The sequence below is a fragment of the Otolemur garnettii genome, unplaced genomic scaffold (genome assembly GCF_000181295.1).
Source record: "Otolemur garnettii isolate 467f Iridium unplaced genomic scaffold, OtoGar3 scaffold00069, whole genome shotgun sequence".
Classification (NCBI taxonomy): Eukaryota; Metazoa; Chordata; class Mammalia; order Primates; family Galagidae; genus Otolemur; species Otolemur garnettii.
Window position 1 is genome coordinate 1,879,945 of NW_003852464.1, and position 10,617 is coordinate 1,890,561.

The 10,617-nt window shown below is 38.9% G+C and overlaps 1 pseudogene; it reads right to left on the bottom strand.

Annotated features, from left to right (window-relative positions):
- Positions 1 to 1,062: 1,062 nt before the first annotated feature.
- On the bottom strand, positions 1,063 to 1,257 carry LOC111726528 (annotated as a pseudogene).
- Between the last annotated feature and the right edge of the window lie 9,360 nt (positions 1,258 to 10,617).

The following is a 10,617-nucleotide window of genomic DNA, read 5'->3' on the forward strand; positions in this document are numbered from 1 at the left end:
ACAGAAACAGAACCACAGACTCTAAGGAGTTTGTTCTAGGAAGTTATTTAATTCTGCAGCAAACTCATATTTCTATGATCTCCTATAGAGACATCTCAGATGTGCTTTTCATCTCTCACACCTAATTTATGCAAAGAATCTCTTGCCCTGGGGGCTGTTCTGCTTTTTAATGAATTCACTTTGATGACAACTAAATGTGGCAGGTGTTTCAGGAAGCACACGTAGCCGTTCATCCAGGGATATTTTAACTTTGAAATTCTCTCACATGTGTAATATCTCTGAGCCTCATATTTTAGTTGAAATGTGTAGGTTTTTTTCCCCCCATTTCTTTACATTGGAAACATTATCTCTTATATTATGGTATGCTTCATTGTTAGGCTGGGAGTAAAAACTTTAGGCTGATTCTGCCCAAAAATAGCCATTTGATTCTACAGATACCACTGAATAAACTTCTCTGTGCCTTAGATTTTGAATCTGTGAAATGAGTTAGGGACAGTGAGAAGGGAGGGTTTGATGAGATGATCTGTTCATGCTTTCAAATACCACCTCCATGCTAGGAATTTACACACGTGAAACCTCAGTTAAGTGTTTGAGACATGGATGGACACCATCATTCAACTCTTCTCAAATATTTCAAAGCCAAGATACAAATATAAGTCAAGCATTTCTTAGTAGTTTTTCTGTGTTCTCTGTGGCTGTGGGTAATGTGATCATCCCTCCAGTTACCCACAAAGATGCCTAGACCTTATCCTTGGTTGGTATTAAAGCTGTATTATCTACTACACATGTGTTTACAGGAGCATTTGCTCTGAACTCATTCATGGCTCCTGTGTCAGATTGGCCCTTATGAACTTAGAACTGGGTTATTGTTGTTATTGTTTAGTAAAGACAATGTTTGTGTAATATTTCTATCTTTCTTTTTTTTCCTATAATATCCCAGGGCAAACCAGAGAATTTGGCAGTCCAATTAGGGGGTCCCCTCAAAGACCCATGGGCCGGTGGCACTGGCACAGAGTGCCCAAGTTCACAGTGCAGCATGTGGCTTATGTCCATGTTGCAGGTGTCTCTTCCTCCACTTCACAACTGGGGTCTCGAGATGACGGGGACAGGGAATCCTCTAGACTCTTAGGAAATTTCACTCCACTTCACCTGTTCAGTGGTCTCTTTGCTTGGCAGAGTTTTCTCCTGTGTCTCGGTTTTCTTCAGCTTGGCCTTATCAAAGCTGGCAATTTCCCCCATGTCTGATTTGTCTGCCATTTTCTTAAAACAATCCTTGGCATCCTGGTCCAAGCTGGGGATCCTGGTGCTCTCACTCCAGTTGCTGCAGCAAGAGACCTAATATTTCTTGATATATTTTCCCTTCGAATAGCTACGGCTCTTTGCTGTTAAGAGAAGATTATGAGATTAAAGTAAGGTAGGAGAAGCACATGATATCAGGAAACAGGAGAGAGAAAAAAGGGAAGTTGAGAGCTCTCTTTTCAGACCAGCAAAGGGCATTGAAGAGTGAAGAGGGTGAGGCTTGGTGCCCATCCATTACAGCATAGCAGGGGGAAATTTCAACCCTGTTTACCAGTGCATCAGTGCATTCCTATGAAGTGTGTGTTTAGTTTACAATGACTGAAGAAGGTATCTAGGTGAGTTTACTGGTCTATCCAAACCCTGTGTGATATAGAAAAGCACAGAAGTGTTGAGAGAACTGACCTACAAAGAGAGGCATGGGGTTGGGAATGAGGAGGTCCCAGGGACAGGGACTTTGGGAACCCAGGACTAGAACCTACACTGGAGATGTTAACAGTGAGTAGAATGTAACAAAACCAGGCAGGGATTTTTGTCTCTTTTGCTAAATACTGTATATTTTCAGAAAGTAGAACACTGCCTCATATATACTTGGTACCCAATGAATATTCATTGAATAAACAAATGAGTAAGATATCTAAAATAAACAGATGTGATCAGGTGCATTTCAGTGGACGTTACCTCAGAATGCCTAGCAGTGAGACAGGACAGAAGATATCTCTGGGAGACAAGAGAAGTGTCTGATGCCAACAGAGTTGATGCTAGGTCAGTATATAAATTCTCTGTTGTTGCCTCAAAAGTTAGTTCTTAAGTTAAGGATGAAGGAAAAGGAAATGAATCCATAAGTAGTTGTGCTTAACTTAACAAAATTGCTTTTCAAAATTAAAGAGCATAGATTATCTTTAATTGGCTATTAAAATTCTTTTTTCTCCTATCAGTAAGAGTGGAGATTTGGGAGAACATGAAATCAGTAACAGAAAGGAAAGTATGTCTAACTTGGACCTCACTGCAATTTTTCTCATCTTCTGCATCCCCTCAGCTTCCAGTTTTGCTCCTCTGGAAAACTTTTTAACAGATCCACGTTATGTGGCAGAAAGTGTGGCACTGGGACCATGGGACCTTACGTTGTGCCATCATTATCGCCTCTCTTCTCCGTGTGTCTTTTGCTTTCTGCATTTCAAGGTCACCACGTTAGGCTCTATATAGGAGAAATAACTATATGCCCCTGGCCAAAAAAGCCATTTGAGAGAGATCAGTGAAAAGACTTTGTGCAGGCATACTTGTAAGAAACTGAGGCAGAATCCCATGTGGCCAGGTTAGTTGTGGGCCTAAAGTGACCAAGGCTTTGGCTGGAATAGCATTTCCAGAAATGTCCAGACTGCGTTAGGGAATTAAGGTTGACTTCATAAGGCCAAGAAAAAAGTTCTTTGGGAAACTGGCCAGATACCCATCAGTAACTTTTCCTGATCTGTGGTAAGTAATAAAGATCACTTGCTGACGGGTCCAGGAATGGAAATGTGCTTGGGGACCTCAAGAGAAGAGGAATTTACCCAATGCATACAGGTATCTAATGGCACAGATGAAACCTGGGCTCATGAAAGGCTTTTGAGGAGTCTAGCCTGAAAATTCCTTATAAAAGGTTCCAGCAAAAACCCCTTATTTAAAGCCCATGTGGGAGTGGCAGTTTGCACACAAATTTCTGTATGCCTAAGAAGTTTCTTTATGCCTTGCTTAAAGATTCAAAGTAACAGTGTGCAAATGGAAAGGTCAGCAAGGGCAGGTATTCAATCTACCTTGTTCCTCCATAGCCTCAGGCAACATCAGATAAGAACAAAGAAGTAATGACTAACAACATGTTCTCCATTAAGTTATGTTAAATTGGGTTATGTTGAAAGGGTTATGTTAAAAGGTGTATGTTGAGTGGATTATCAGATTACTGTGAGCTAATCACGAGGTAGTCACATGATGTTTAAATGGATCAATGAGGTCATTGCGTATTGTGCGCATGTACAAAATTCCCTACATAAAACAATCGCAAATAAAGAAGCTCGCCATTTTGCCTGAGCGAGCAGATAGTCACCTTTATTTAAAACACAGTTTCAGGGAGGGTGATGAGTGGGGTCACCTCTCTGGTTTACCTTACAAGGGTACAAGTGAATCTTTTTAAAAGTAGAGTATGAATGTCTTAATAACTAAGAAAATGACATGAAGGTTATGTTAACCAGTTTGATGAGTGTATTTCAAAATGTATATGAAAACAGCACATTGTACCCCATGAGTGCATGAATGTATACAGTTATGCTATAAGAAATAATAAAGGAAATTTGAATGGGGAAAAAAAACACAATTTCAATAAGCATGCTTATTCTTCTTGACATTGCTTTTCCGTGAGACCCTTACAGCAACAGTTCTAGCTCTCATTTCAGCTACACACTAGCTATACAATCTTGGGAAAGTCTCTGGACACAGTTGACCTCAATTTCTTCTTTTATTTAAGGGAAAATAACACCTATCCTTAAATGGTAGTATTAAGGAGATAAATGTGCTAATGCTTGTGGCTCATTCTTTGGAGATCCTAAGGCTGTGTTGTTTCTCTGGGTAATGTCTTTTGTGAAGTTTCATGGCCCCTTTTCACTTCTAGTTCAAATTAGAAACAGAAAAGCAAATCCTAGAATAAGATGGTGAGGAAGGATATTGATTGGGAGAGTAAACTAAGAAGCATTTTTATAATAATGAGTGTTGTAATCATTGCTAAGATTGGCTCTCCTTTTATAATGAAACATAAGCCTGTGAAATAGTAGTTAACTAAATGTCACAGGAAAGTTATTTCATTAAAATGTTGTTTTAGTCCAATCAAGCAGACAAGCTCACGCCTCTATTATTATTACAGAGAATGGCTATTAGTGTTGTTTTGTTTTTATGTGATTTGCATTGGCTGGAGGAGTTTCTGCTATTCTTTATTCGGCTTTCATACATTACAACAATTTGGCTAGGATTTTTTGTGCTAATGAAAAATTACATATTTCAGTATGTAATATGTATTGAAATGATTCTGCAGTCCAAAATGTGCATGTTTTTTCTCTGTGTGTTTGATTCTATCTAATCTGTTCTTTCAAAACAGGACAAGGTGTTAGGGAATAAAAGCACATGCAATGCTTTGTCTTGATACCAAATTTGGTGGAACACAGAATGCTCTACCCCAAGAAGAACTAGCTTTAGAATCAGAAAGGTGAATATGTATCTTGGGTACTGCATAGGACGAGTGAGTTTGGGCAAATAATTTAAACTTTCTGAGACTCAGTTCATCTATCTATGAAATTAATGTCATATTTCATCAGCCTTCTTATCTCTTACTTTTCCCAACTTGAAAAGTAATTAGGTAAGTAAAATAAAGCACGTTAAAACTGAAATGGGGCTCAGTGCCTATGGCTTATACATGTGAGCTGGTGGGTTTGAACCTGCCAAACAACAATGACAGTTGCAACCAGAAAAATAGCCAGGCATTATGGTGGGCACCTGCAGTCCCAGCTACTTGGGAGGCAGAGGTAGGAGAATCACTTAAGCCCTGGAGTTGAAGGTTGCTGTGAGCTGTGGTGCCACGGCATTCTACCCAGGGCAACAACAACAACAAAATAAATAAATAAAAATAAAACTGAAATGGACAGTAGCAGATGAAATGAAGTGTATTATAAAGCCAGGGATTTGGGGCAGAGATACTATCCTCACACTGCTCCCTACCAATTATTAACTGTCTGACTTAGGGCTGATAAGTGAGGACCCGCCACCTTCTATAGCTCCATTTGTAAAGTTGGGGGGGGAGGGATTGTCTTACAGACTTGTTTTGAGAAACCCATGGGATAACATTTGTTAAATGCATATCATACCACAGACACTCAAATATTAGCAATCCTAGAACCCTTCCCTTTAACCATACCTCTAAATCCCCCAAAAAAAAAAAAAAAAAAATCCCCCCCCCCCCCGGAAATGATGTTAGTTGAATATATTCTCACTTGTCTTGCTTATAACTTGTATGCTTTTGATCATTGATTGAATAGTTCTTTTGTTTTTGTTGTTTTTAGACACCAGGTACCTGTGCACTTTATCGATAAACTACAGACCACATCTCCCACCCATTTCTCCTCTTTTCACATCAGCTTTTGATGGATAAGTACACGGAGAAGGCTCTAGGCTCTAAAAGTCACATACTAGCACACTGTCCCACCACACTATGGCCCCCTCTGATTTATTAATAATGTAGCAGAAGTTACTTTTATTTCTTATTATTTTATTTTGTTCTATTTAGGCAGAATTTAGGGGCTAGAAAAATCTGGTAAAATTATGGACGTGACAGAAAACAAATTTATTGCTAATCCATCACATCTTTGCTCCGTACTCTGTACTGACAAGTATGGAGTGACAGCTTCACCAGCCGAGTAATGCTAACTATCTTTAAGAGTGCACTTCTTTGTGTTTTTAGCACATAAATAGAAAAACTATTGTGTGTCAGCTGGATGGAGTTAGCCCCTTTACTACCTGATCTCACTGTCTTCTTTCTCTCTTTTTTTTTTTTTTTGTTTAAAGCTTCCATTTTTGTACATAAATCATATATATATATATTACATATATGCATATTTGTAAGGTACACAATGTGTGTGTGTGTCCCCCATATACAGGGTGTCCACAAACTATGTGTGCAATTTAAAAATAGTTGGCTGTTTTAGGTGCACACGATGTTTATGCACACCCTTATATACACATGGGGGTATGTGTGTATACACATATGTGCGTATATATACATATTTCTGTGTGTGTATTTTCCAAGAACCACTGCTTAGTGTAATTCATGGATCTCAACACACAATTTTAGAATCTTGGGCTTGGGGAGTTGCTGGTACCTGGTCTGTTTTTCTGTTGTAAATATCCTTTGCAGAATTTCCTCCAGAACAGCCCCTTGGTAGGTGCAAACCCTGCTTTGTTTCTAGCCACCTTGGCAAATGGCTCTGTGAATGGTGTACCATAGAGTTTCCTTCTTAATTTTCTTTGTTTGAAGAAATATAATACATTGGATCCAAACTATCCATGGAAAGAAGTATAAAAGATCACCACCTTTCCAGAGCCAGAGGGATAGTGCCCTGAGAGGTGCTAGATGTAAGTTCTCTTCAGAGTTCAGAGGAGCGAGAGGCCCTGGGAATAGGGACACTGGAGATGTTCTGGGTTGAGACCAAAGACAGCAAGTGAAAGCCCAGAGTTTCAATTCAGCACTGCCAGCAACAACCCCTTTTTCTTTTTAGTGTTTTTTTTTTTCTGTAATTTTGCTAATAGTGGACATGAAGAATACTTTACCAAATGAAAGTAGTTGCAGAAGATGATAACTACCAATATGGCTACTTAATTCTTGTCTGAAATGTCATGAAAGGTATGCCTTACTAGGAGATTGACTTATTAGTTATGTGAGATAGTGACCATCAGTTCTTCCATCCAGTTTCCCACCCAACATCACTTACGTAATATTCACCAGGAATAGGAGAAGAGGAGGCCTTGACTCAACACTGGTGGGGAAGATAGTTAATTCTGATTTTAAAACCCCATACAGATGTAGAAGGACAAATAATGAAGTTTGAGGAAATGTTATTGTTGAAGAATTTCATTCACAAATGAGAAAGCGAGAGGTAAAGCTAAGGAAGTAACATGTTCGGTTTTTTTTTTTTTTTTGTACAATCCCACTCTGTTGCCCAGCCTTGGGTGTCAAGGCCTCAGCCTAGCTCACAGCAAAGTCAAAGTGATCCTCTTGCCTCGGCCTCTCAAGTAGCTGGGACTACAAGCACCTGCCACAATGCCCAGCTCAGTTTTCTATTTTTCTTAGTAGAGATGGGATCTCACTCTTGCTCAGGCTGGTCATGAAATCCTCAGCTCAGGCAATCCACCCACCTCGGCCTCCCAGAGTGCTAGGATTACAGGTGTGAGCCTCTGCGCCCAGTCTGTAATTGATTTTGAAACACACTGATTATCAAAGCATGGAGTTTGGTTATGAAGCAGTGGGGAGTCATTGATGATTCTATGCATAAAAGCTTGGGAGGGAAAATGAGCCAGTGAAAACTACCTTCCAGGGAGAAAAGTGTTGCTATGAGAACTGAGTGGGAAATTTCAAACAAAAGGCGATAAACAAAGAGTTTGAATAAGGTTAGTATAATGATACACACATGCACACACAGAAACATTGGAGCAAGTGACTAGAATGTGATGTTTGAAAATAGTTAATTAGAATGATTGTGGTGGAAGCCTGGTTTAAGCAAAGTGTGAAGCAGCAAACAATATGGGCTGTTAAGCAGGAAATGCAGAAATCTTGATAAATATTTTGATAAATTTGCTAGTATTCCTCCACCAGCGTCTACCATGGTATCTACCTCACAGTAAGCATTCAATCAATATTTGTAGAATCAATAAGAGAAAGATGCATACAATTGATAAGCTAGATGTTTTCTCATTGCAGAATTACCTATAATTATACTTCTTACACAGAACCAGGCATCTTGTTCCCTGAGAAAAAAGTAAATCTGCATGTCTGACAATGAAAATATATATCTGAATTTGCAAATATTTAAAGAAATCGCATAAAATTAATACATTAGAGGTAAAAGAATAAGACTTCTAGAGTTTTAATATTTGCTCTATCTTAGGTAAGTTGTTTAATCTCTCCAGGCCTCAGTTTCCTCCATTCTATGGAATAGAGATAATAAACTAGTTAGATCACAGTGATTAATGAGAATTACACATTAATATATGTGAAGTTCTCAGAATAGGCTTTGGTAACACTATATTAATTTTGGTCATTATTTTTATCATTCAAGAATCTACTTTGTAGCATTGTATGAGCTCTCTAAAATTTACATTCCATCTTAAAATTTACAAACCATGTTCACATATACCATCTTAATTTAGTTCTCCACCTCATTCTTCTCCTTCCTCATTGTCAGCGAGGAAACTTAGAATCTGTTAGGTTAATTGGCCTGTCTGAGGTGGTAAAACTGAGTCTCAGACTCAGATCTACCAGTGAACAGCCTTTCATGTGCAAATGGTCATTTTAATTGCTACTAAGACACAGCAGGACATAGAGGGTTGGAGAAGTTCGGTGCCTTTCCTCATGGCACACACCTAGTAAGACTTGAAAGGGAGGCAGAATTCGAAGTGAGGTCTCATGTCTTCCAAGCCCATGCTTCTGGTCCTCAGGCCAGAAGTGTTTCAATGTGATGTGAGAGGAAGAGAGAATGGTCCATTGATACAGTTGGAGGAACGGCATCTATTAATGTAAGTGTTCTCAGTGGACTGAGTCTTCTCAGCCTCCCAGGATTTCAACTAAGAAACCCTGCTGTGGGAAGATGCCCCTCCAGGTTCTGACATATGAGAGCTCAGTTCTTCCCTCTACCTTCATTTCTGAGGCTCCTTTCTATGACTCCACTGGCCCTGCTCTGCCTTGGCTCCAAGTAAACAACCAAGCCGTAAACCCTCCGTGAAGGTGCAGAGAAGAGCTGTTTTTCATCAGGTCACCATAGGCAGCCAGGGCTGCCAACTCCCCATCAAAGCCTCATAAACCCTTTTATGAGGGTCATAAAATGCTGCCTACTCATGTTAGAGAGAAGACAGCCATCAGATTCAGCCCATGCTGGTTTCAATTGCTTCATTTCCATACATCAGACTCTTTGGAAAACCCAAAGCAGGCCACAGCCAAATAATAAATTTGTCATTGTGTTCCTGTGGTGTCCCTTTACCAGGCCTCCCAGGCCTTGTGATATGCAATAGTGATTTATTACTCTGGAGAGCAGTTCTGGGTGGTAGAGTCAACAGCAAGGTCTGTAAGGAAACATGTCTCCTGTTCGGAGGTGAAAGAATTTTGGCTGCAGAATGGGTTGTGATCTTTCCTCATGGACATTGAGAAAGAATGAAACCTCCTGACAAGTTCCCATGGTTTTCCCCTGTGGTTGGACATGCAATCTGCTCCTATGTGCTCCCATGTTCCTGGTGTGAATTGTGGTTGCCAAAAGAAAATGTGACCACCTTGTCAATTAGGTTCATGGAACTTCCCAGTCTCCTTGGCTCTTTTGTCTGAATAATTCACATATCTACTAATTTTCTTCACTTTGTTATCAAGACCCAGGCAATTTTAGCAATCAGTAAATGGAAATATAGTAGAACTTCCATAGTTGATCACCTTCCCATATTGACCACTTCCTTAGGTTCAATTAATTTTCATAGATTAGATGGATAAGGCCCAGTTCCTTACATTGACCACCTCCATATGTTGACCAGTTTGTTACAGTTTCTTGGATGACCAATTTACAGAGATCCTGCTGTATAGTTGGAAGGTATTTTATAGTTAATCTAATTTTCTAGTTACTATTTTTAACTTACTATACCATAAACTGATTTAGGGATAGGCCTTACTTCTATTTCTTTATCTACAAATATCTACACTTAAAGCCTAAAATAGTTACAGCACAAAAATGTTCAATAAAAAAATAACTATAATTAAATGCATCAGTCAGTATATGCTAAGTTATGCTGTGGTAACAAACATAGCAATGGAGTATTTTTTTTAATTTTTAAATTGGTTGTTCCATAACATGTTTACTCTGAAATACACCTAATGAACCAGTAGCCTCTACTTGAAATATTCCCAGTCTCTTGGCAGAGAGATAAGAGGACAGTGATGTGAACCATGTACTGGTTTGAAAGTTTTTGCTTGTGAGTAAAACACTTCTCTGTCTGTTCACATTTCTTTGGCCAATTAAAACAAAGACAATATCTTACTTTAAAGGGGTGGGGAATTATAATTTTCTCCCACATTATTACTTTCTTAATTTTCTTGATGTTTTGTTACAATTTAAGACTTTTCACACCAGATATTCCAAATAAGGGAGAAATATTCCAATTTTAAGAGCATGATATTTCATTATAACTTAAAACGGGTACAACTAATCAGAAACAGGTGTATTTGGGGGCAATTGAGGTTGACGCCAGTGACAATATAACAAGCAAATATCGATAATTTAGAATGAGAAAGCTTCAGAGAGGTCCTATTTCGTGCTCAGCATCTATATCCCTGAATGATAATAATCAATCCTCAGATAGTAATGCTTCAAGCACTGGAAAACACCTTTAATCATTCAAAACAGATTCTGTTACAGTTATCAGTTTGTAGTTACTAGGGCAAAAACAAAAACTGGATGTATGTTAGAGATATTCCCAACAAAAAGTAAAACAAACACAAAGTTGACTATAGTAAGAAAAGATGTCAATTGTGACATCAGTAACCTAAAGTGTGAA